At 41.3% G+C, this 23,719-nt stretch overlaps 1 protein-coding gene across 4 annotated transcripts in view; it reads right to left on the bottom strand.

Annotated features, from left to right (window-relative positions):
* The window catches only part of RAF1 (Raf-1 proto-oncogene, serine/threonine kinase), a 108,431-nt gene extending 85,224 nt beyond the window's left edge, over window positions 1–23,207 (bottom strand). For 2 of the 4 annotated variants that reach the window (XM_058171799.1, XM_058171802.1), the window contains exon 1: window positions 23,069–23,207. The gene's annotated coding sequence lies outside the window, so the exon portion shown is untranslated. The remainder of the gene's footprint in view (window positions 1–23,068) is intronic. The other 2 variants (XM_058171803.1, XM_058171801.1) reach the window with 2 other exon arrangements.
* Window positions 23,208–23,719: the final 512 nt, after the last annotated feature.

Below are 23,719 nucleotides of genomic sequence, written 5' to 3'. Positions count from 1 at the left end.
CCGCCACTGCCGCTAGGGGGTTCCAAACGTCACCCTTATCCAGGACAGACATCCTTGCCATCCCCACCGCAGCCACGGACATGCCCCCCCCTTCCACAACCCCCGTTCCGTGGGGGACCTCTTCGGGACTCTCCCGTCCGGGGCAAAAAACTTTCGGGGCTCTCACCATTACCGTCGCCCTCCCTGCAACACAAGCTCGACCATGCTGCAGAGGAATAAGCCGGACGCCGCCAAAACGCCGCCAGGAGTAGGCCGGACGCCGCCCCGCCCCACACCAAGATGGCCACCACCACTTCACCACCGTTCCACGAGGGGCCTCGTCGGGGCTCTCCCATCCGGAGCAGAAGGCTCTCGAGGCTCTCATCACACCGTCGCCCTCCATGCAGCACAAGCTCGAATATGCTCGAATATGCTGCATGGGAAACAAGCCGGACGCCGCCAAAACGCCGCCGGAGGTAGGCCGGACGCCGCCCCACCCCGCCCCAAGATGGCCGCCGCCATTTCGCTGCCGTTCGGCCCTGGCTCAGTACTCGGCAGCTGCGAAGCTCTCAGGGGCGAAAAACCCCTCTCGCAGCTGCCAAGAAGATCATCTTTCCAGCCAGGCTACCCAGGCAGCCCAGGTCGTCCGTTGGCTGCATCTACGGCCCGGCAACAACTCCGCCTGCCGCTCCGAGACTCAGTCAGACCTCCATCTTTGTCCTGCGCAGAAAGAAAATTTCCAGAAGACCATTGAAATCTTCTTGTTCATAAGGTGTTCTAAATCAAGGTACATTGTCTATGTACATGAGTCAGTTATGTATCAGCTACTTTATTTTTGTATTTTTTTGTCTTCTATTTTATGTTATTGTATTAAGGTTGTTTATAATATCACTAAATGTCTCTTTACATATTTGTACACCATTTAGAATCAATTATAATTGAAATAGTAGAGAAGCTTAATAAATCAGTTTACAGAATTCTTGTCAGCATTACATTGATTGGGAAATTTGGGAGTGCCATCTCAATATGTCTGGAGGGCACTAGACGGAGAACATTCTCAGGACAGAATTAGCTAAGACAATGTCTATATACTTATAGGCATTTATATATTATTTAGAACGAAGAACCAGTCTAATTCTAGACTGCAGCATTCAATCTGCAGGGAGAAAGAAACCCTTTCAAATTCTTCCTTCTATTAATTAAGGTTTTACCTTCATTCAACATGGGAGAAAAATTACAATTTGCATTGTCATGTGTTAGTTTTACTGCATGTAAAATACATGGGAATTTTTTTAAAAAAAATAGGCCCACATTTGTAGTATGAAAGAATATATTTAAAAACATCATTCAACTGAGACCAGGCAAAAATGGCAGTGAACAGAAAATGAATTTGAGGGGTTCAGTATGACTTATTGAGTGTTGTTCCCAGGAAATAGAGGCCAAGCCTTAAATTTTACATTAGTCTTGACTAATATATTAGTTGCCTTGGAACAGATCAGTTCATGCAGATTAGGAAAGCACCTGGTTGTTGAAGGGTGCCATATTTAATTCTTTGTCTTCTCACCCCTAATTTTAGTGAATTCCTCATGTTCCTTGCCAAGTCTCTAGTAAAAGTAGAACTTTATAGAGCAACTCATTGTAACCATTTCCTCAGATAATGGTTCATCTGGAAGCAGAATCAAAACCACTATCAAGTGCTAAATATTTTGGACCCAAACATTTAAATGGGTGGGTCTCCATGTAAGGTCTTAAAAATATTTTGAAGTGTTAATATTCATGATATTAACCAAATAACTTGGCAAAACCAAGTTCAAATATACCGTGAATGTAAAATAGTTCTGCCATTATGGCCTCTCCTGCACACAAGCAGCGTGAGAAACCAGAAACAAGCAAGAGCAACCCACTTATATCTAAATCCATTGTTTTACTGTTTGGATTGGTTTAGCATATGATGTAAATCAGCCTTTATGATCTAGAAAAGAGGGGTATTGTTTTGAGAATAAAATAGAAGCTCCAAAAGCAATTGTGAGTTCCTAAATAAAGAGCCCAGAATTAATCAAAACAATAAGCAAACATAATACTTCCCCCCTGTTTGTTTGAGTGGGATGAGAACAAGTGACCATAGAAACAAATGTTATTCAAGCAGCCAATGAAGAAAGTAATCTGATGCATTCTGTTGGGGGGGGGGGAAGGAGGGGGACATTATTTCTCCAGCCCCCAGAAGTGCTCATAGATGGAAATTTCCAGGTGTAGAGAAATTTTATGGATCTGAAACTTATCCAAATTCAGTAATATCCACCCTTATCAGAACTTTAACATGTCTTTATCTTGAAGAATAAACGTATTGACATTTTATCATTTATTAAAGTTCATGAACATAAGTGAATTTATATTGAGCAATTGCATTCTGCGAGTTTTACAATATTGTGGTTCATTTGGGTTTAGTTTGATTCTTCCTCCCTCCCCACACCCCTCGTCATTTAATCTGTCATTTTTAACTGACTGCTTTCAATTCCCTGAAGTGGTTCGCTCTTCCAGTAAAAACCACATTGATTCTGGTTCTACACAACTGTTAAATATAGAACCTCTAAGCTAAAGTAGCAGGAGAAAAGAGAGGGCTCTCCGCATTCTGATCCTTCTACAGTTTATTTTGAGGACAAGAAAAAGAAGTAATACATTTCACAAGTATAAGGCTGCTTCAGGGGACAATTTTCAACACCCATTGAAATCAGGTATCTTAAAGCAGAGGTGAACAACTGTGACTAACTGTGGTCCCCAAAACTTTGGGGTGAGGATGACGACCCAAGAAGCCCTAATTATTTAAAGTACACTTTCCCATAATTTTAAAAATAAAATTGAAAAGGTATGTAAGATTGGCTTAGCATGCTTAAAAACATTAAAAATGACTACTGCAAGGAACACTAAAAAAATCTTTTGTCCTACCTTGAAGACAGCAATCTTGTGTATACTTGTTAATGGGAAAAAATATTTATTTAATTTATTAAATTTATATGCTGCCCATTTCAGCTAATAAATAGAGTGTGTTTATTTGAAAGAGATAAACCCAAGTATCACAATTTCTTGTTCCATCTGGCACTAGGGAAAATCAAAACCCAAGAGCAGGCTCTTCTCAAGAGAAGATGATATTTCAAAGTAGTTACCAGTTGGTAACTGTTACCAGCATAGTCAATCCTAGTGACAGAAAATCTACCAAGATCTTAAGCATATAAGGCAGACCAGATCATCATAAATTCTCTACACAGGTTAACAGTTCCACTTAATCTTCTGTCCATAATGAGGGTCAGCCAGCCTGACCAACTTTAATTCCAAATCCAAAATATATCCTGTTCTTGACAGACCTCCAGATGTCAGGTTATCATGGATCACTAAGCTCATCCATTGGAAAAGAAATAAACTCCCTAAAACAAGTTTGAAGGCAATATTATAAGTGATTCCTTGTAATATTCCATCAGCTAAGACAACAGAATAATTAATCATTGGGGTATATTGTGTTATAGTGCATTACCTAGAAATATGTGCAGTTGGTAAAGGTGCAAGTGGATAAAGGTTTAAAAAAAATCCTCCATTTTGAAGGTAAATTATTCAAGAAAAATAAACCCTTGGCTTTTTTTTTTATAAGTATCATTGATTGCTGAAATCTTTTGGATATGTATGTATCACTCAATGTATCACTCAATTCCACAAATTAAAAGAGCACATGTGTTAATGTCGGCAGACCTTATGATAGTATCTCCCAGTTAAATTTTATAAAATGATTTCTGGAGTATGGCGAAAATGTATCCTCCTGAATCATCAAAAAAACAAAAACAGAGTTATTTAGCATTGGATACTGTGTTGTAATTTCAGTCTTGTGTAAATTACCTCTACATAACAGGAATCCCTATAATACAGCAACATGTTTAAATTTATAAAAGACAAAGTTCACCCTCTCTCCCACCAGTTAGACATCAGACAAACCACAATTCCGGTATTGCGTAAGAAAAAAAAAACAACCAGCACTCCTCTGGTTTGCAAACAAGCTAATCCAGAGCCAGAAAAAGACAAGTCAGTTTACAGAACCAATTGATGCCATCCGGATCAGGCAGGTCTAAACCTGAGTTGAATGGAAACCTTCCTAAGAGACTGATAGGCACTGAGTAAGTATCTCTGCATTTTCTCTTCAGTCATCAATCCCCTGAATTCCTCTCTTTCTCTAACCTCCTTCCTCCCAAATATGAGAATTACTGGTCTCTGAAGAAACTTTTTTGTGTGATGACTCAGATGGGTTGTGCTTACAAAGGTATTGTAAAATGGAAATGGCAAAGAAGGTGAGGAGAGATGCATGCATAACATCTAACACTTCTTTGGACTATTCACATACCCACATATATTATATGACACAGAGAACCAACACAGTCTAGTTAGGATGCATACATGTACATGGCAAGAAAAATGAATCTTGCGAGTTTACCAGAGAGATGGCATAGGGAACAAAGCTGTTACAGAATCTGGTAATCCTACTAGAAATACTTCAAAACCTCCTCCCAGAGGGAAGCAACAGAAACAGTCTATAAAGTGGGTGTGGGGGGTCTCTAACAATGCTTTGAGCTCATACCATATAAAATGACTAGACTAGAAACCTTGCAACAACCCCAGGGTTTTGTTTTGTTTTTAACTACTGAGCCACATGTGATATTTTTTGGCAATACATTTCTGCTAACGTAAATCTAGAGATCTGGCCGTATCAAGGTCAACATGATTACTAATTACCCTTTAACAGCATGGACAGTTAGGATGCTACCTTTGGTGCATGCCGTTATTTTTTTACTGAAATAATAGACCCATGACCCAATTTGTTTACAGCTCTGCAAAAGATGAAAACCACAAATGCTGACAGAGGATCAGCTGCTCCTGAAAATGAAGACATCACTTCCTTTAATGTTTGTTTTTGACACAACAATTTGTCATCTCAAAGAATGTTGCCAGGGGATGAGAGACAGAGACAGGAAACCTTGCACTACTGATAGACAAGGTTGTCGAGAGGAGGCTCTATTAATTCTGTTGTGAATGGGTAGATGTGCAAGGATCCCCCAATGTGTAAACTTTTATTTAAAAATAAAAAAGTGAATGACTCTGGCATAGAAAAAAGAAGTGCATTATTGTATACCAATAATATTATTCTCACAAATCAAAAAACAATTAAGCTTCTTGCAGGTTTTGTTCTAATTTTAATTTATTTTTTCTTCTTTGCAGATAGTTCTAATTTTAATCTATGCATTTCTTAAAGCAGGGAGCCTTCTAACTGAACTACAGTGTCCAGCAGCAATACCCAGCATGGCCAAGAGTATGTTTTAATTGTGTTAAATAATAAAAATTCTAGTGATTATAACAAAGCTTACATTCAGGTGCAATTAACACTGTTTATTGAATAAAGGACAATTGTAATCTCAATAAGCAAAGTGATTAAAGCAAATAAACCCCCTGGTGAATCAGGTTTTTCAGAATCAAACCTGCCTCAGAAAGGAATATTGTAAAATTAAAATGAAAAAGGAAGCATCATCAGTGAGTGCTACCTTAGACTTGTTTGAGGAAAGTCATGATGTGAATATGTGGCATTGTTGGAAGAAATATCCATCTGGGTTCAGTTCCAAGTGGGGACAAAGACACTGGAAACATGGAGGCTGCTTGGAAAGATGGTTTAATGGTGGCCAGGATCACATGGCTTGAGATCCTGAACAGAAAAGGGGCTGAGATCCTGTGTGCTCCCTGGTTTTATGATTTTTCTGAGCTTTGACCTTTCTGGGGCACAGGAAGAGTATCCTGATTGGTTGTCAGACTCCCAGGGGGTGGGGGTCTTAGCTAGCCTTGCTGGCTGTCTCTCAAGCTTGCTTGAGCCTTGCCATGTGGTGAGTTTCAGTTGTATTGTGTTGCAAATCATGGGGGGATTGAGTGAGCTTGGTTGAAGCCTTAATTGCCCATTGACAAAGGTGGGGAGAATGAGTGAGCTTAGCTGAGGCTTTTAATGGCCCATTGACAAAGGTGGGGGGGAGTCAGGAAGTTGCAGGGAGCTCCTTTGTCTTTAAAATATGTTTCTCCATTTCTCATCCAGGAAGGTATAATATTCTGCTTTTTAAAATATTTCCTAGAATATTTCATTCTTCTAGGAGGGGGGTGGGTGCTAAATTCCTACAGCATGTAGCGCAGTGTTTCTTAATTTGTTTCTCTCATTCCACCTTCCCACTTTTAAAAATTATGGAGTGTCCCAAAAGGGCTTTTGTTTTTATGGGTTATATGTAATAATATTTACCATATTAAAACAATTGATTCTTTGATGGGATTTTAATATTGTATTATTTTTAAACATAGGCTGCAAATAATTTTGATTTTACAGACCTCTGAAAGGATCTTGAGGGACCCCTCAGGAATCCTACGACCACACTTTAAGAAAAACTAGTATAAAGCATTGATTAAGGCCTGGGATCTGGATTGTAGCATAAACTGACAAGTAATTTGTCTGGGAATGATGAGACTTGTAATCCAGTATATCTAATTGCTGCCTAATTGCTGTAATATACCAATCAGTTTAAATAAATCAGTTTGAGCATATTTATGTGCATTAAAATAACACAATATCTTTATTTATAGCTATAAAGGAATCTTTTGTCTAATGCTATTTTTAAGACCTTGTAAGAAATATTTTATCTACCCAAAAGCTTTATGAAAAGGTTTGTTTTCCTGATTATATTTTCTCTTGCCCTCCTGGATCAGCAAAGGAAAGAAAAAAAATCAAACTTCATTAAGTACAACTTTCATTGTACTTTTGGCTTGGCTTGCATTCTGTCATGTCTGTTTGGCTTTTATACAAATGAAAATTAATATTTATAAAAATGAATTTTTAGACTGGACTCACCAAAAAAGAACAAGGCAGAGTAAATACTAGGCTTGCTATATAGGCCAGACCTCATAACAAACCAGCTGCCAATGTTAATAGAATTAATATTGAAGTATTGGCGATTGTATTTCAAATGCCTCAATAAATTATGTTATGTTCCAGTGCATGTTGGACAGAGTGATAGTCACAATCTGGTTCCAGTAAGACAGCCATGGGCTGTGCAAATAGTTAGATCAAGTGAATAATGTAACATATTTGTGTTATGACATCCTTGGAAGCCAGCTCTTATAGGAAAAAAGGATAATATCACCTACAGTTTGGGCTGCTTTTGTGTCAGCCTTTTCATTTGACTGACAACTGTTCTGTAGCCTGCCAATTGCAATTCACCAGTAATCTGAAGGCAAGCCTTCAACATGGTGGTCTTGTCCTTTAAGGCAACCTCTCTTCTGAAGCACACTAAGCCCTAATATGGTGTAGGAATTTAGCACCCACCCCCCTCCTAGAAGAATGAAATATTCTAGGAAATATTTTAAAAAGCAGAATATTATACCTTCCTGGATGAGAAAAGGAGAAACATGCTCTTGGAAAGCGGCCCCCACCTTTGTTAATAGCCCCAGAAAGACAAAAGACATCTTATCTACAACACAGAAGACCTTCAGCTCCAGGGTGATGGGATTAAGACATGGTCCTCAGGACATGATAGGATTAGCCTCTACCCATCTCACCACATGGCACCTGGGAAGATTACATCAGCCAGCAAGGCTCAGGCAAGCTTGAGGGACAACCTACAATGTTAGCTAAGACTCCCATCCCCTGGGAGTCTGACAACCAATCAGGATACTCTTCCTGTGCCCCAGAAAGTTCAAAGCTCAGAAAAAGCATAAAACCAGGGAGCACACAGGATCTCAGCCCCTTTTCTGTTCAGGATCTCAAGCCATGTGATCCTGGCCACCATTAAACCATCTTTCCAAGCAGCCTCCATGTTTCCAGTGTCTTTGTCCCCACTTGGAACTGAACCCAGATGGATATTTCTTCCAACAATGGAAAGTTAGGACATTTCTAACTCACACTGACATTTGATGTTAACTCCTCCTGATACTTTAATGCATCCTTTTGCTCTTTCACATTTTAGTTTTATTTTATAACAATTTCATAAACTCATTCAGGACTTCTTATGATGAGAAGTGGCATAATTACTTTTAATAAATAAATAATGATGCTAATAGAACAGCGTGTGTGGCTTTCCTCCACAGCCTTTTTTAAAATGATCAGGCAAGTGGTCCCTGTTGGCTGTTTGGACCGGATAGGTCCTTTAGAGCCAAATGGAAAAAGAAATAGAAGCCATCGTCTCTAGCTTTTTATCATGAACTGGGGATGCCATGAGCTGTAATCGACTACAGCCATTGATCCATGCTGAAAAGGACCAAATGCTGAGAGTGTCTCAAAAGTAACTTACACTTCTGTTCTTTTTTTCTTTCAAAATGTAGGCAGTTTGGGATTTCCCCTACTACTGAGTTGAAGCGCTATTCACCATCCTTGAGCTGACATAAAATTAATTGCCCCATTATCAATTTCTGTCCAATCCCTATTGAGTCTATCTGAATTCACTATGAAACAGGCTTATCCTGATTGATTGGGGTTGTTTTGTCAACTGTCCTTGATGCCTTCCCTCTTTAGAATGTTACTAGATATTGGGGAACACATCTGCCAATCTAAATGCTCCCATCAGGAATAGGAAAGGGCTCCTTTCAGGAGGGTCACCACCTTCTCTAAGTTGCTTTGCATGTCCACTTTCCACAACTCATTGGGGCCTTCCCCAGGTTAAAAGAATGGGAAATGTATATGGGAAGTGTTAAGTTCTGGAAGTAACGAGGCTGGAGACCAGGGTAGTAACAACAGCTCTTTAATATAGGGTGAACCCAGCAACTGGCTGGGGGAAAAACCTCTCCTTTTATACAGTTCTACTGGCGGCTTCGTCCAATCAGCAACGTGCTGATTTCCCGCCCAAATATTTAAAGGTATATACAAGAATACATAACACTCCTCCCCTCCCAGAAAACACTTTGCCTCTATTTGCATTTTATTTACATGTTATTTTTCGACGTAGTCACGCAAATAACCTGGGCGTCTCCTAGTTCTTTCAGACCTGCGCGGTTCAGTCCTGGGTGGTGTTTTGAGCTGTTCGGAGTGTCTGTTTTCTCCTCCCAGCTCTTTCTCTAGGCCATCGGGCCCTGGATTATTGGCAGATTCTTTTTCTTGGCCATCCGGCCCTGGATTACTTTTGTAATTTTCCCTGTCGTTTCCCTCGGGAACCTGATGGCGTCGCTGGACCTCCGGGACCTCAGCTAAGTCTTGCGCTTCCCCCGGGTCATGGTCAGCTGTGGGTTCAAATAAGGAGGGGTCATAAATTGTTTCCTGTGGCTTAGTGTGTTCAGTTATTCGTCTCCTTATCTGATCTATGTGGCACCTCCATACTCGGTTGTCTTGTAATTCGACCAAGTATGACTTTGGGCCGGTTGTTTTTATTATTTACCCTGCAAGCCAACTCGGGCCGTCCCCGTAGTTGCGGGCCCACACTCGGTCGCCTATGTCCAATTCCCTTGTTTTGTCTATTTCCCCCTTGTAACCCTCTGGTGTGTAATGGGGACTCAAGCGGTCAAGTGGGCACCGGAGCTTCCGTCCCATCAGTAATTCGGCTGGGCTTCTGCCTGTAGCAGTGCTTGGGGTTCTGTGCTGAACGGCCAGAAAGAAGTCTATCTTTGTTTGCCAGTCACCTGGCTTGAGCCTGGACAATGCCTCCTTAGCGCTCCGGACGGAACGCTCTGCAAGGCCATTCGACGCAGGGTGGAAGGGCGCAGAGAGGGCATGTCGGATGCCCTCCTCTGCCAAGTATTCTTCGAATTGGGCTGCCGTGAATTGCGGCCCGTTGTCGGACACCAGAGTGTCAGGCAACCCGTGGGTTGCGAATAAGTGGCGCAGGGCTGCGATTACTGCCTCGGCCGTAGTGGATTTCATGAGTATGATCTCCAACCATTTAGAGAATGCATCGACAACCACTAGGAAAGTTTGGCCATGGAAAGGGCCAGCAAAATCAATGTGGATTCTTGACCAGGGCCCCTGGGGTTTTTCCCATTCCCTGACTGGGGCTGTTGGGGGTAGGGGTCTGGACTCTTGGCAAGCCTGGCATTTCCCCACCCTCTCAGCAATCTCTGAGTCCATGAGTGGCCACCACACATAGCTTCTTGCAAGCCCCTTCATCCGGACGATCCCTGGGTGGCCCTCGTGGAGGAGGTCCAGTACCTTTCCCCTTAGTTTATCGGGGATCACCACACGATCACCCCATAACAGGCACCCCCCTTGAGCCGAGAGCTCATCCCGTTTTTTAACAAATTCCTTAAGCGTTGCCCGGCGCGGCCACCCTCTTGTACCCAACCGAGTACAGTCCTTAACATAATGTCGGTATGATGCCGAGCCACTTCCTTAGATGTGACTGGGCCAGAGTCCAAAGAGTCAATAAGCAGGATGGGCGTCCCGGCGTGGGGTCTTGATAGCCCCTGGTAGTGGGCATCTGCTTAACGCGTCTGCATGCCCCACTTCTTTTCCTGGTCGATGCTGCAGCTTGTACGAATAAGCGGCTAACAAAATAGTCCATCGGGTCAAGCGTGGCGAAACCGCCACAGGCGTTGGGCGGTCGCCAGCCAGTATCCTAGTAGCGGTCTGTGGTCAGTCACGATTTCAAAATCCGCCCAAAAACATATTCGTGGAATTTTTCACCCTGACACAATGGCTAGTGCTTCTTTATCTAATTGGCTGTAGTTCCTCTCTGGGGAGGACATCGTTCTAGAGTAAAAAGCTATAGGGGCTTCTGTGCCGTTTGGAAGTCTATGGCTGAGTACAGCCCCCACCCCATAAGGGGAGGCATCGCAAACCAGCACTAGGGGCAATGAGTTATGATATTGGATGAGCAGGCTGTCACTTGAGAGCAGGTTTTTTACTGCTTCGAAAGCCCTATTTTCCGACTTTCCCCAAGACCAAACAGTATTTTTTCCTAAAAGCCTATGCAGCGGTTCAGCAACGGTCGCTTTGTTTTTTAAAAAGACCGCGTAAAAATTCACTAGCCCCAGGAATGCCTGTAGCTCTGCTTTGTTTTTGGGCGCTGGAGCCTTCCTAATTGCCTTTACCTTGCTCTCAGTGGGGTGAATTCCTTTCTTGTCTATCCGGTAGCCCAAGAATTCGACGGATTCGACCCCTATCTGGCATTTGTTTACCTTGACTTTTAATCCGGCTGTCCGGAAAATGCCCAGAACCTTTCTCAAACGCTCCCCCAATTCCTCTATGTTTTCCCCTGAAATCAGGACATCATCGAAGTAGGGAACTACCCCTGGGAGCCCTTGCAGAAGTCGTTCCATTAGGTTTTGGAACAGCCCTGGTGCCACACTCACCCCAAATTGCAATCGGGTGCACTTGAAGGCCCCCCTGTGCGTTACAATCGTTTGGGCTTCGGCTGTGCGGGCGTCTACGGGCAGTTGTTGGTAGGCTTGGGCCAAGTCTAACTTTGCAAAGACTTGCCCTTGCCCCAAAGAGTGCAGCAAGTGTTGCACCACGGGAACCGGGTAAGCGCTTTTCTGTAAGGCTTTGTTAAGCGTCGCCTTGTAGTCAGCGCAAATTCTAATTGACCCGTCTGGTTTTATTGGGGTGGAGATTGGCGTGTCCCACTTTGCGTGATCGACTGGCACCAAAATCCCCTGATTTATGAGCTTATCAAGCTCCTTATCAATTTTTGGTTTTAGGGCAAAAGGGACTCTCCTCGCCTTAAGCCTAATGGGAGCTACCTGGGGGTCTAAGTTGAAGGAAATAGGGGTCCCCTTGTACTTGCCCAGGCAGTCCTTGAAGACATCTTCGAACTCGTTAAAGAGAATGTCTTTCAGGTTACAGTCACTTCTGTAGATGCCAGTCACTCCCATGCCCAGGGCACGAAACCAGTCTAGTCCCAACAGACTGGGCAGGGTCCCTTCAACGATCGTGATGGGCAGGGTCTTCTTGTGTGGTCCGTACTCGACTCGGACGGAGGTGGTCCCTCGAACAGGGATGCGATTCCCTTGGTAGTCGTGGACTCGCAGCCATTGTGCTTGCAGGTGGCGCTTCGCGACTGACGGCAGTGACTTCGCCAAAGTGTCCCAGGACATGATGGTGATCGCTGATCCCGTGTCTACTTCGAGCCGGCACCGTACTCCCTCTATTTTTGGTTTGGTGAAGATCTTCTTCTCCACTCGGGTCGGCGCGCCTATGACCACAGTCGTTTGGTTTGAATCCGCGCCTTTTTGTTTGAGCCAATCGCGGGTCGCCTTGCCGATTCCGCGCCTGATTGGCCGATTTGAATTTTCGGCGGAAGGTTGGGCGCTCGACAAACTTGAGCTAGGTGCCCTTTCTTCCCACACCGCCGACATGTCGCGTCCTTAAACTTGCAGCGTTGGCGCTGGTGTTGACCCCGCAGCTTCCGCATTCGTCTCGGTCCCTTTGTCGCGTTTCTCGGTTCGGCAGACCCTTCCTCATCTTCACCGTCGGATTCGGTCTGAACCTCCTCCTGGTGCACTGGGGTTGCCTTGCGCTCGCCTTTTGTGGGCCAGCCTTTTGCAGTGTCCCCGCCCCTTGGGTGGACATTTCATGTGCTCTGGCTTCGTCCAGAGCGTTGGCCAGCGTTAGGTTGCTCTTTGCTAGCAGCCGCCGCCGCAAACGGATGTCTCGGACCCCTCGGATGAGTTGCTCGAGGAGCACCTCGTCTAGGTCGCGGTATCCGCAGTCCTTGGACGCTTTCCTGAGGGCGGCCATGTAGTCACCGATGGATTCGCCCTCCATCTGCCTTCGCTCTCCGAATTCAAACCGCCGCACGTATTTGGACGGCGTTGGTGCGAAGTGGTTTTTTAGTAAAGTCTGTAGAGTTGGCCACGACACCGATTGTAACGGCGTTGGCTCTGCCAGGGCTTCCGCGATATCAATGACCTCCGGACCACAGTGGCTTAAGAAATAAGCCCTTTTGCGGTTATCTGGAACTCCTTGCAGTTCGTTGGCTTCTAGAAAGCTTTCGAAACGGGTCATATACGTTCCCCATTTCTCTTTAGCCGGGTCAAACGGTGCGGGCGGAGTGTAACTGGCCATCTCCGCTTTTCTGCCCTGTGTTTGCTGGGTTCGGGTCTATCGTGCTTCAGCTCGGTTCTGGTTCTCCTTAGCCTCGAAATCCCACCCTCGTCGCCAGTGTTAAGTTTTGGAAGTAACGAGGCTGGAGACCAGGGTAGTAACAGCAGCTCTTTAATATAGGGTGAACCCAGCAACTGGCTGGGGGAAAAACCTCTCCTTTTATACAGTTCTACTGGCGGCTTCGTCCAATCAGCAACGTGCTGATTTCCCGCCCAAATATTTAAAGGTATATACAAGAATACATAACAGGAAGTGACTAGAGTAAAATTATTCCCAGAGAGGAAGGAACCGATTCTGTTGTAATGTGCAATTAATTCCTGCAGAGCTGAAGAACTGAAGGCAACTAGCTGTGGGCATTCACCTCTCTTATTTCAAGAGGGAAGGGATGTGATTGAAAGTCACAATGGCAGGAAAATGGTCAAATAACAAACACATTTCTTCTTCCTCCCCAAATAGTGAAGGAGTACTGCTTTCTGTCTGGAAGCCTGGAGAAAAGATGACATCAAAATCAGGAAGACAAGGGAGGTGAAGAGTACTCAAGAAACAAAAGAGAAAATGGGGAGGACAAAGAGATGGCCGCATCTCCAAACACATTCTATTCATACTAGTAACAGGCCACTTAACTTCATACCAAACAGGGAAGCTTAACAGATTTTACATATGTTGAAGCTGTTCTTGGGTAGAGTCAAAATAAAGAAAAATTGAGGGTGGGGGGACAACACGACAAGACTGTATTTTCAGTAATGTGCTCAAAATTATTGAACTGTTCCATTTATAATATAATTAGCAAAATTATAATATTTTTCTCTCAACCTTACCAAGCATAATTGTATTTTTTCCCTTAGTTCTTAATCTTTCACCTTGCATGGGTAAATTTTGAGAGTTTGCATTTCCTGATCACTGCCTCAAGAGAGCAATCTGTCTACATTTGGTTCAGGACTGATTGATGAGACCTTCCGGTCTTTGGTACCGTATGTAAGGAACTGCAAATCTATATTTTCCAGAGTGTTTTGTCAAAGTGTTCTGCCACATGTCTATCAAAGCACACACCAGTCCATTGAAAGAAAACATAGAACACAGCAGATGGACTCGAATGGAAAAAACATGCTTTTAATACAGAACTAGAAAACTTTGGTGGAGGCTGGCTTCCCAGCTTGTTGGTGGCATGCTGAGGATAATGTCACTCATTCTTCTCCTCTTCAAACAGAAGGTAGGTAACCCATCTTTGTGTTAAGGCAAAGAGGAAATGCAGATTAGTCCTGTCATTTTTTTGTAAACAACGTGATGTGGTTTGTGTTCCTTGCATACAGTTGTGTGTTGTCCTCTAATTTTGATTTCAATTGTCATCATGTCCAATCCCACCATTCTTTTAATATGCAGATGACTTAAATCTGTGGTTCTGTGACCCACCATTGCAAAGATCAGATCACTGCACAACTTTGTTTTACAAGATATATGTTTTCATGAATTCACAGTGTTTTGGCTTGTCTCTTATTTTGCAAAAGTTTTTATGTTATTATGCTCATACAAAATTAGTGGGACAGGCTTTTGTGCATATGTAAGGTATGCTTTACAAAGGTCTCATGATTCATTATCTTATAAAATCCCTGCAAATAACAAGAATTACTTGCATTTGCTGTAAAGGTTATACAGATATGGGGACCATATGCATGCCGGTGTTGTTTAGTTTTCTATTCTGAACCATTTTTAGCAATTCCTATGATAGGAACATGAGCTAGGTACTCTATAGGACTATGCACAATCCTGGCAAAAGAGGCAATTTGACTGAGAAAAGTTTTTTAAAGGTCTTTGGAATAGAGAATTGAATCTGTCCATATTTGAAGAAATCCTCTTCTCTCTCTCTCTCTCTCTCTCTCTGCCTCCGCCCTCCAAACAAGGGGTATCTGAACAAGATGACAGATCTTCTTCTGTAGCTCTGCACACTTTGGCAAGCCTTAGAACTCTTTATCCCCAGAGGTCTGCCAAGCTACTTACGTCATGTTTTTTAGGAGGTAACTTGATTTCACCAAGCTTTCAACTCTAGCTAAGTTTTACTGACATCCAACTTGGGGGAGGAGTGATTTATTAATGATCTCTTTGTTTCTGTTGGTGTAATAATTATGATTTATTTTATTGTTGCGTTTATACTTTTAATTTGTTGTAACCACCACACCACCCGGAGTCTTTTGATATGAGTGAGCTATAAAAAGTGGAAAAATACAATCTTTTCCCCCCCCCTTTTTTTGGAGGAAGACAGTGACTTTGAAAATAGCCTGGAGAAATAGTGAGTGGGGGTAGAAACCTTGTCCTCCATTAACTCCTTTTTCACTGAAGTTCCATGTGGGGAAAAAGTATGTGAACCTCAAAACTCATGGTAGCAAAATATGGTTTTGCTTCTGGAGCTATAGAGGAACAGGATGACTTGCTACTGAAAAGCAGCAAATGAGTTAACAGCTTAAATACCATTGCTGAAGAAAACTCCCAAATGATCTCCCATTCATATCAAAAACAGCAGGTTTTAGAGTTTAGAAATAATTTGCAGAAATAGTTTGTTAGTTCCGAGATCTTCATAAATCAGGAAGGGAGATTTTCTGAAAATTGTACTATTACAGCATAAGCATGCAGTTGTTATTCAGTTGAGGAGAATTCAATTCACTTTGTAAAGATTTTGAACAATGCAGCCTTAACCTGATGCCTTCTGGCAGCAGACTACAATGGCGTGATTGGCAGGATTTACAGCATATGTTTTCATTAACTGTGGTTTTTTTAAAAAAAATATCTTATATTTTGCTATGGAATAATGAAGTTTATTTGGCTGTGCTTTAATGTCTTGTCTGAACACAGAAATTATAGTATTTAAATCAACATGGAGCTAGGAACATGCAGAAACTAGAGTTGAATTTGGGTTGCCAATTATGAAACTGTCATTGTTCCTTTAATAGCACATGATCCAGACACATTAGCAGATGATAGATAATGTTTATCACCCTGCTATAAGATGTCTAGTTACTCAGATTGGATTGCCTGTTGTTAAAGGTGAAAGAATTGGCGGTAGCCTTCTATTGTATTGCTGATTAGTCACCAACCCTACATTGTGGAAATTTTCTTTGGGTTAAAAGGAGAGGAATGGAAATCCTTGCTATTACCACTGACATTTATAAATTATTTTGGGGGAGAGTAAACTAGTAGGCATTACTTTCAATTTTAAAATTATATACTAATTACATATACTAATTACATCATCCACTCATACAACTGGGGGGTGTGTGTGTATGTGTATGTGTAGGTCTTGGCATTTTCGGGTCTATATATATATATGTATGTATTGTATGTTCCAGGATAGGATGGCAGGATCCAGTCTGAGTTGGTCACCTGGACCAGAGGTTTAGTCTTCCAAGCTTTTGGACCCGTGCTGGAGCCCATTCTCAGGGAACTTCTCTCTCGCCAGATTCTCTCACATTCTGGTGAGAGAGAAGTTCCCCAAGGATCGGCTCCAACACGAGACTGAAAATTTGGAAGATTTCTCTGGTTTCAGTGACTGACGCAGATTGGATCCTGCAAGTCATACAGTTCTTTAAAACGGTGGACAATTACTTTGTTTAAACTTTTTGAAACTCTTGACCCTTTTTAACACTTTTATCTAAAAAATTATTTCCTTGTTCCTTGACTCCCATACTGAACTATACATTTAGCTCAGCTAGCAAAACACTTTTATGGGTTTTCTTTTGTTTATTTCTGTCAGCTTGCATTCTTTGGCCCAACGGGACTTCTTTTTTTTTTTAACGTTGCATATCACACGTATACATACTACATTTAAAAGTAATTGAGCAGTGCTTATTACCCATGTCTGGAAAAATCTGGAACATGGTAACCTTTAATTATAATATTCTTGCTAGGCTGCTGTACTAATTAAGTACAAAGTAGATTGTCTGTGTAGAAGAGATAGCGTTCAGTTCCATTCCCAGACAGACAGCCTGGCACGTCCCGAAAGTTTGAAAAGAAAACCACAGGCACATTCCACAAAACCTGTACTATAGTGGCTGCAAAGCATGACCATTACAAGTAATTCCCCACCACCTTTGAAGCAGAGAGCATTTCTCAGGTGAACAGCTGTTTCTCAATGCAACCTCGCATTTCACACTGACTCAAGCAAAAAATGTTAGCTTGCCTTTTGCCTGAATGCAGCAGTAACCTAATCCTACGGCTCCCTGTTTGGAACTAAAAATGGCTCCTGTTGTTTCCAAACCGAGGCACTGAAGGCAACTCCTGTACAGTTTTCATCGCCCCTCCTCTTTCTTCTCCTGGAATTTGGAAAGTGTCCCAAGACCCAGAATGCAGTTCAGCGGGTTTCAGGACAACTTATCATAATGACCTGATCCAATTATGTTGCATTTCTTTCCCTTTTGAACTCCTAAACTAACCTGTATTTTTTCCTCTCACAAGCCCAGAGCTAAATTAAGTGTCTGATACGCCCAAAGAATTCCTAACTTACCACTGCTGACTAGATTGGGAGTTGACAACACCTAAAATGACTGCCAGAGGGCCATCGCTAGCACTTGTTGCGTTCAAGTAAAGCCAATCTTATCAGGTAAGAAGAAAGCATGTATGTCTGCTCCTCGTAAAGGGTCTGTAAACCAACATTTCTTTAACTGGCAAAGTTTTGAAGGAAAGAAGGAAACGTATTCCTTTAAGCATTTAATTTCAGAGGCTTAAAAGATACTTTATGGATTTTAATGCAAGAAAGAAAACTTAAGGAACCACATACTATGGTCTTCCTTTCACTGGGTGAACTTATTGGACTGAACACCCATCCTCCAACCCAGAGCTGAGCAATGTAAGCACTTTCCAGATATTGAACTTGTATCTCATCTAGAACTATTGATGAGAAATGATAGATTGTGGTCCAACTTATGGAAGACCACATGTTGCACATCTCTCTAAGCAGCCTTCATTTGTGTTTCACTAAAGGTATTGGTCAACAATTCCAAACAGTTTAAACTGGGCAGTATCTTGGTTGAAGAGCTGGGGAACACTGGAATTGTAGTATGACACTTCTGGGAGAAGCTAATGTACATTGTTAGCGGTACTCCATATGAGATATGTCTACAATTTGCATGATTAATGCCACAATTTATCAGAGCTTGCTGCTTGGATACTCCTGCTGGTATTTCCTTTTAATGATTTGCTTAGTGCAGAGGTCTGCAAACTTGGCTCTTTTAAGACTTGTGGACTTCAACTCCCAGAGTTCCTCAGCCAGCAAAGCTGGCTGAGGAACTCTGGGAGTTGAAGTCCACAAGTCTTAAAAGAGCCAAGTTTGCAGACCCCTGGTTTAGTGCATTATCCAAACTGCACTTATTGGAACTAGCAAATAAAACTTTTTTTTACTATTCAGCTAGAATGTTGGTTTAGCATCTCAACTGCAGTCACAGCTTGTAGGCTTTGCTTACAAACAAAGCATACCCTGTTATAACCTTACGTCTCTTTCTCACACCTTAATTTGGGGTTTTCTTTGAATTTTTGCAGCCAGATTTTGGAATGCAGATTTTGGAATGAAGTGCATATTCTACAGTGCATTATTTCTGCAAACAATTGTAATTGTCACTTTGCAACGCCGCCAGAATGTCTTTGGAAAGTAACCTCAGACCCATGAGTTTAAATGAGATGACTACAGTAAAACTGATACTGGTCTGATTTTCCCATCTCCCAACCTTGCCAATCACCCAAGGGGACGATCTAAAAGGGTGATGTAATCCAGCATTCCAAGGACTTTGGAACACTGCAGACATGAGCTTGCCAGCTTTGTTTTCTGAAAGGGCCGTTTCTTCATAGATGAATAATATAATAGCAAAAATTGGCAGGTACTCCACTAGCACAAAATCTGCATGTCAGGAAAAATATTGCATGCTGAATGTCCTTGTTCTTGGTGGCTGTTAAAATTGTCAAGACCATAGCAGGAATAATTTAACCACCTATGCTAAGCAAAATTATCAGCCTTCAGATGTGGATTCCTGGCTTCACTGAAGCCCACCATTATTTGATTATTGATAAAGATGAGCAATTTAGGCAGCTCATACAGTGTCTAGAAAGTAAGGAAAATGGTTCCTGAAGCCTCTCAAAGTTTACTATTTGAGTTTCTGAACACACTGAATTTTTTCCCCTGCTCGCCTATTTCAGTAGGCACAAAGTGCTCCTATCAAGAATACCTTTTCTGTTTAAAGCATTCATAAACAGCATAAAACAATGACTCATTACCTGACTCAAATGTTAGCTTACATATGGTTACTCAGAAGCCTGTAGCAATAACTTGCATCAGTTTGAGTAAGTGGTAGCAAGAATTCCTGAATGACAACATAATTGTAATGAGGTATGTTGTATAGATCCAGATAATTGTAATTAATTTAATAAACCATCAAGAAGCAATTCAAGGCATAACAGGTTGTGCGAAAAAACGGCCACTTTATGTGAAAAGTTTTCAATGCTTGACATGTGTGCTGTAAACAATGGAATGCAAGTAACCATAGTGATACCACAGAGACAAATATTAGCTCGCTGGAAGCATTCATAAAGAAAACATGCAAGAAGCAAGCGGGATTTGAACTCCACTCTTGGTCTATCCATCCTAAAAGCATTTCTCCTGTCTAGGTTGGAACAATCCAAGTGGCTGATACAGATGGCAGTAAAGGAATAGGAAAACCTGAATACTACCATCTAGTGGCCATCCACAATTTTGCAACCCAATTATAGTAACTTGCCAAGATAGATAACGAGGCTATAAATGCATTCAAGGCGATTCAGAATTCCCATGCTTAAACTAATGAGATCACTGGTGAAAATGGTTTAGGCTGAAGATTAGTCTTTCCCAAGGTCATACCAACTGTCATCGAACAAAAGAAGTAATTTTTTCTGTAAGAGTTAAAGAGAATTAACTCAATTCATCATGCATTAATTGCTGTGTCTCTGCACAGCTTGCAAGTTGTAGTGCTTGGTCTATCACTCAGGACTTGTCCTATCCCTGTGGCAATACATATACATAATGTATGCATATATTACACAAAAACCTATCTATGGATATTGTGTGTGTATGTGTACAGTATGTGGATGAAAATAATTGTTTTTATGTGGTGTGATCAAAAATGTGATTCAGTTGAAAAAAGAAAATGTTAGAAATATAAAAATATAATATAAAATATACAAGTAAATATTAGAGAAATATTTGTTCATCCTCAGAATATACCCCAAACATTGAATTCAATTTTGGGTTTTTCATTTTAGGAAGAATATTGACAAATTGTATCATGTCCAGGGTTGTCATGTCCCAAGGAGACAACCAAGCTGATAAAAAGCCTGTAAAGAAAAACGTAGGAGAAATGGATATAGGTGAGAATCTCAAAAAACCGAATGTCTCTTTAGTGCCATCAAGTGATCATCTGGGTTTTTCCAACCAATATACAATGGCTAAACTTTAGGGCTGGAGACACAAGAGTATCCCTGACAGCTGCCTTTGAATATTTATTTATTTGTCATAACAATATATGTAGATATCATACAAAAAGATTATATAATATATAAACACATATATGGGTAAATATAAGGAGGTATAAGTATATATGTATATAGGAAGAAGAAAAGAAAAACAATAGGACAGGAACGGTAGGCACGTTTGTGCGCTTATGCACGCCCCTTATGGTCCTCTTAGGAATGGGGTGAGGTCAATAGTAGACAGTTTTTGGTTGAAGATTTTAGGATTATGGGAAGAGACCACAGAGTCAGGTAAAGTATTCCAAGCACTGATGATTCTGTTACAGAAGTCATATTTTCTGCAATCTAGATTAAAGCGGTTGACATTAAGTTTAAATCTATTGGTTGCTCTAGTATTATTGCAATTGAAGCTGAAGTAGTCTTTAACAGGAAGGACATTACAATAGATGATTCTGTGAGTTAAACTTAGGTCTTGTCGTAGGCGACGGAGTTCCAAGTTTTCTAAGCCTAGGATTTCAAGTCTGGTGGGATAAGGTATTTTGTTGTTTTCAGAGGAATGGAGAACTCTTCTTGTAAAATATTTCTGGACACGTTCAATTGTATTGATGTCAGAGATGTGGTGAGGGTTCCAAACAGGCGAGCTGTATTCTAGAATTGGTCTAGCAAATGTTTTATATGCTCTGGTTACTAGTGTGGTGTTTTTGGAAAAGAAGCTACGTAAGATTAGGTTTACAACTCTTAGAGCTTTTTTTGCTATGTAGTTGCAGTGGGCTTTGGCACTTAGATCATTTGACATGAAAACTCCAAGGTCTTTAACGGGAATGGGGTCATCTGTAACACTAGTATGTACTTAGTGTTTGGGTTCTTTTTTCCTATATGTAAGACTGAGCATTTGCTGGTTGAGATTTGGAGTTGCCAAGTTTTAGACCAAGCGGTTAGATGATCAAGGTCTTTTTGAATGATAGATGTATTGTCTGTGGTGTTAAATAGTTTGACATCGTCAGGAAAGAGAACACAATTACTTGAGATATGGTCACAAAGATCATTAATGTATAGTATGAAGAGCGTTTTTAGTCACACTAGATGCTGTTTTAGGATCTCTTTCCAGAGCACGATACCATAGTCTTTTGAGACTGAAGGATGCCAATGTCTAATGAATCTAATTCCACTCCTCTGTTAAAATATTGATTTCAGTCCAATACTGATTATTTATCACTCCAATAATAATGATCAAAGAGAAATCAACCCTTCAGAATTATGAATCTAGTCAACAGTGATGACCAATGCAGTGGACTCGTAAGATACACTTTCTGTAATCAAAACCAGCTTACAGTATAAACATACAAAGGGCCTATGATCACGTGTGAATTAAATCCAATCTGTCACCCTACAGTATTTGAAAGCCCAAAGGAATCCAATTTAAACGGCATAGAAGGCCTATCAACAGGTAGCTTGTGATAGCAGAGACCTTCTTAGCAATTGATTAAAAACAATCATCGTTATTTTGAAGCTTGAACCCTGGTTTATACCTATGTCCTTCTCTTGTTTTTCAGATCAGATCTTTGGTATCTGAATTCACCTATTGTCCTGTCACTGTCATCAACCCCCCAATCTCACTTAGCCCTGACTCAAATCACTGATTTCTGCCTATTCTGCCAAACTGTGATTTTTCCACAACAAGAAGTTTCCCTACCTTGTTTTATCTAGAACATATTTAGGCTTTTGCCCAGAAAAAACATGTATTCTGTCAGGATCTTTAGATTGGCTTTTCTTAAAAACAAACATTTAAAATGAGTGATATGACTGAGGCCATTGCCTCATCCTGGAAGACTCAGCCCATGGTTTCTCTGCCACATTCTAATGATCAGAACATTTATAATAGAAGGAAATGTAGCCTGTTCATAAATAAATGGCTGCTAAAAATACCCAAGGCTCTCCAACTTGTTCAAATTAAGCTTTGGATAAAGAGTTGTTGGTGGGCATCCATTTTATTTCAATCACTTTCCTAGTGAAAAAGTATTCAAGAGATTTGAAACTTGTTTATAAGTAATAGTCAACCCTGTTGATGTCCCTATTGAAATTCTAAGGCAAGAAGGCACCTTCCAAAAAAAATCCCCTATTTTTTTAAATTTAACATTCATCCCTGCATGCACCAGCTTATGCTTAGACTATCAGCAATGCATGAAATTCAAGCACCAATCTAATTAGCAAAAAAAAATGATTACTCCTCCGTAGGAACAACTCTGCATTAATGATGAAACAACTGAGCTTTCAAGAGATATTTTACTGAATTGAAACTGTGATCAAGGGAACAAATCAAGAAGAGAAATGAACTGAACCACACACACAACTGATCTCAATTTACCCTGTTATTTTCCAGCTCCTGTAATTCATGACTAATCGCTGTACCAATCAGTAATTTTCACATCAAGCTTTGACCTGTTCTAGACAAAATTATCCTCCATTTTTAGGTCCAGTGAAAGATTATTTTTTTAAAAACCTGGAAAAATCACGAAAACTTACCAGTAGAAGTCCTAAAAGCTTCTTTTCTCCACTTAAGGTCCAATCAGGAATTTTTCACACAACGGCATCCTATTTGCTTGCAGAACTAACAAATTAGAACAGGAGCCTCGGCAGATCTGAACACTAGGTGCAGCTGATCTTGACTAAACTGGAGGATGGGAGGAAGGTCCCAGGACTGACAGTTCAATTTGTCTTCCCCAGATCCCCATGCAGATTAGACAAACACTTCGACTGAACACACGGCTGCTGCAGACTGAAAAAAGGCAGTGAACCCACAACTTCCAATTAAATACCACCCAAGGTATTTTCGCATTTTCTTTGGAGCCTCTCAACGTCTTTTCAATGTAGCCTGCAATTTTTCCTCCTGTGTTCTCTTCATCCCCACCCAATTTTAATTGCTTGCTTTCTTGCTTTGGCTTGATGCTTTTTCTCACTCTTTTATTTTTAGATTGTCAGTATAATACAGTCACTTGTAGAGGCTGCATGACAGCAGCAAATGTAACTGGAGCTGCAGCTCTTGAGTGCCAAGAATTACAGCCTTAAGCAGGACTTCACTGAGGGTACTGGTGAGGAGGCCTGTGCAAAACAAAAGGATTGGAAACCTCCATTTTACATCAACAGCTATGGTAGTTGCATGGAGGAAAACTATGA

Source organism: Ahaetulla prasina, chromosome 2, assembly GCF_028640845.1.
Source record: "Ahaetulla prasina isolate Xishuangbanna chromosome 2, ASM2864084v1, whole genome shotgun sequence".
Lineage (NCBI taxonomy): Eukaryota > Metazoa > Chordata > Lepidosauria > Squamata > Colubridae > Ahaetulla > Ahaetulla prasina.
This window is presented reverse-complemented; position numbering and strand designations above follow the sequence as displayed.